A 4,066-nucleotide genomic window follows, 5' to 3' on the forward strand; every position below is an offset into this window, starting at 1 on the left:
TTTTTTTTTTTTTTTTTTTTTTTTGTTTTTTTTGTTAATATTAGACTACTCAGTAATTAATATCTATTCTACCTTTAAACTATTAATATACTAGCTGTGGGTTCTCCTAAAATTATTTATTGATAATAATTATTATTATTATGAACAATATTTTTTAATTTCTCCACCATGTATTTCTTTAAAATTGGTGGGGGCTGCTGAATCAAATCTTAAATGTAGGCTCCACCAGTATTATTTATTAATATTAATGACTGGTAGGCCTTTCAAACTTCTCCCCCCATATTTATCTCTTTAAAATTCGTTGAACCCAATGAAAATAAATAAATTAATTAATTTTAAAAAAACATGGGCCTTATATAATCACGAGGCCCACAAACTTTTCTACCAGTTCGTTGATAATTCCAGCCCATAAAAGCCACGTGGCTGGATTTGAATCCAAAGACCCAAACCCACCTCAAGATTTATTAATACGTCATTAATATTTAGTGAAACAATTAAATATATATATTTAATATTCCTGGAATCTAGCTTTTTGACCGGGCTTTGTATCAGCTCCTCTTTATTTATTTATTTATTTATTAAAAAAAGTTTACAAAGTGCGTTTTTTTTAATTAATTGTTTATTTAAGCATGTTTTATTGGAGGATAAAAAGGAACTACCAAACAGCGTCTAGTGCACGTGACCGGTTTGTTGACTCGTCTCATACCTTGTCATCTCGGTGATTTGAAGCTACAGATCAGGAACCAATCACATCGAAACACGTGGGTTGTTTTTTTTTCTTTTTAAATTTAAATGTCAAATTCAATGGAGGTTAGTTGGTTTAATTGATGAGGAGGTATCGAATGAAAACGACATGTCGCTGTGTTTGAGTTGCCACGTAGGTTTCTGATTTGTTCTCTTCCTGTTAATTAATAGCTTAATAATATTAGAGATAAAAGGTGATTATATATTATTCCGCGACCAAGATTTGTGACTTGAAGATTTTTGAACCGACAAATCGGAACTTAGTGGGTTGTAATCTCCACCCAATCTCCATTAAAAGTCGTGTTAAACATTGTTCAATTCAAAAACCTCTTCTTTCACTATTAAGGGTGGTTTTTGGAACACGTGTAAATTAATAAAAATTAGGATATTGGCACATAAATCTATGTATATTAAGTGAATTAAATATTCTAATTATAACTATCGTGGCTATGTAAACACGATCATGCTTGTAATCCCTATGTTAAATTCATGCAAATTTACAATACTAAGGGCACGTGTATGGTTGACTAAGAAGCAATTAACTAATCAAGGATAATCTTTTAATTAAATTTATTGCAGCATCAATTCTGTATGTCCAATCTTTTAATTAAATTATATATTTATATTAATCAATTCTGAATATATTTATATTAAACCACCCTTATTGCTTGTTACATGTTACTGCTCTTATCTATTTTAGATAGGGATTTTCACTCTTTAGTTGTTTAGTTGTTCAGTTGTCTCCTAATGTAAGATCTTAACTTCATCTTTTTGGAGTTTGGTGCATGACTATGATAACATTTGTTACAATTCAAGTCTACAAGTAAATTCTGTCTGTTTTGGTCTGTTATGTATTGACGACAGACTCACAATTTTAAAACGTGTGTTGCTAGAGAGAGTTTTCCACACCTTTAAAAATGTTATAGACTATAAAATGTTCGAGGTACATTTGTCATATAATTACTAGTTTTCTTAAAAAAAAGTTTAAACCCACCACTAATTATGTTCAAATTCCTCACCTTTTTCTTCTCAGTATATAAACACACAGACACAGCCTGTTGTTCCTTCAAGCCAAGGAGATTCTCTCTGGACTATGTCTGAGTTTCAGGCCATTTTTCTTCGCAAATTCTCAGCCGTCAGATGGAAGCCCAGATCAAGAGGGAAGTTGATGAGAAGGGACGATCGAATGGTGCAGGTTTGATTTGAAACTCAAAACTGTAGTAGTAGTAGTCTGTGAGTTTAAACCAGTTAAGTAAGCCTAGGGTTTGCCAGAAAACGACATGGTTCTTCACGCAGGATTTGTTTGTACTTGCCCTAAAACCGACGGATCGATCGATCGATCAATCAATCGTTATATGAAAAGGTTGAATTAGTCAGCAGTATTTTATTTTATTTTATTTTATTTTTAAAATAGAAAGACCCTACCAACAAACTTGGAAACCACCCCACTTTTTCTCCTATCCTTTTCCAAACGTGCCCTTCATTCTCTACTTCGCACCCCACTGTAACTCGCATGTGGTCCCCACCACTACCCTAATCAGACGGTTTATGCTCTGTGGAGCCCACCACCGAGTACCTACAGTAACATTGGTGGAGCTTCTTAAGCTTTTTTTTTTTTTTTTTTTGAAGTTTAATTAATTCGGAGGAGGTGATCAACTTGGGGTTTTGTCGGCCCTCGCCTATCACATTACCAGAATCATGTCGGCCACCGTGTAAAAAGGTATTTTTCGAATATTTTTTTTCGCATTCCTAAATTCCTATTATTTTAAATTATAACGTGTTTTTTTAAAAATAAATATGTAAAAGCACCACAAAAAATTCATTTTATTAGTCATTTATAATTAATTGGACACGTAATTTAAAATTTATGATAGTAAATATTGTGTCTAATCAATCCGTACATGTTTTTTTTTATAATTTTAAACAATAGAACTCCACGTTAAAAACAAAATAAAACTTCAAATATTTATTAAAATTTATGACAGTAGATATTGTGAATCGTACATGTTTTTTTTAAATGTTAAATAATATAACTCCACGTTAAAAACTAAATAAAACTTCAAATATTTATTTAAAAAAATTTAAAATAATATTTAAATATAAAAATAAAATTTTATCTAATTATCAATCTTTAACTTAAAAAAAAATATTTAATAAAATTATTTTTAAATTTTAAATTTTATCTAAAAAAAATACTAATCAACTTTCAAAAGTTCAATAATATCATTAATATCATTAAACTTTCAAATAAAAACTATTACTAATTTATTTTTAAAATCTTGTTAAATTTTTAATAATGTTTCGTAAATATTTTTAAACTTTTAAAAATTTTAATTAATTTTAATACTATATTTTTTAAATACTCATAGAAATTTTAAAGTAGCATTTAACTTGAAAGAAAAATCCTCTACCTACATTTTAAATGTCAGAAGCATTTTATTTTTATTATTTTTTTAAATATATAAGGGTACTAAATATCTACACTTAATAGATTAATATATACATATATATATTCAAGTTTAAGATATTGATGTTACTTTCAAAGTTCATGGTATATTTTAAAAGTGGTATTATCCGTTATATATATATATACTAATAAAATTATATTTTTAAGCTTTTTAAACTTTTTAAAAAAAATTTAAGGTCATTTTTTTAAGTATTTAATGAAATTATGGGTACTAATGGGCAAAATTCAAAAATAATTTTATTAATTTAGTATTAAAAAAAGAAATAAAAAACAAGTTTGAGATTTATTACGAAAAAATAATTAAAAAAAAACACACAACACATACATTTTAGGGGATGAAATTGTAATTTACACTCGACAATCCGATATTATTAGTTATTTAATTAAACCAAAAAGAAAATGAACGGTTTGTTTTTATGAAATGGAATAAAGCAGCTTTATAATATAAATAAATCTGAAAATACCAATTTTGTTGCCCGCTCCAGATATTTAAATTCGATGGAGGAAAGATTATTGCCCAAGGTAGAAACAGACCATTATTATCTTATTTTATTTATTTTTTAAATATGCCCTTCTCAACATTAAAAATATATATTTAAATTTTTAATTAAGTATTAAATGAAAACTTAATTCTATAATCAAATAATAATAATTTATTAATTGATACTTTAATTTACAGAATTTGATCAGTGACCCATGTAATTACTGAAATTAACTGCATGAACCGATTTTGCCATTTTTGTCCTTTACATTTTTTAGTTGGCTCCAGGACATAACTTATGACACAATTATAACTTTATAGATATGTTTTTTTTTTTTTTTTTTTTTTTTTTTTTTTTTTTTTTTTTTTTTTTT

The sequence above is a fragment of the Cucurbita maxima genome, unplaced genomic scaffold, assembly GCF_002738345.1.
Source record: "Cucurbita maxima cultivar Rimu unplaced genomic scaffold, Cmax_1.0 Cma_Scf00001, whole genome shotgun sequence".
NCBI lineage: Eukaryota > Viridiplantae > Streptophyta > Magnoliopsida > Cucurbitales > Cucurbitaceae > Cucurbita > Cucurbita maxima.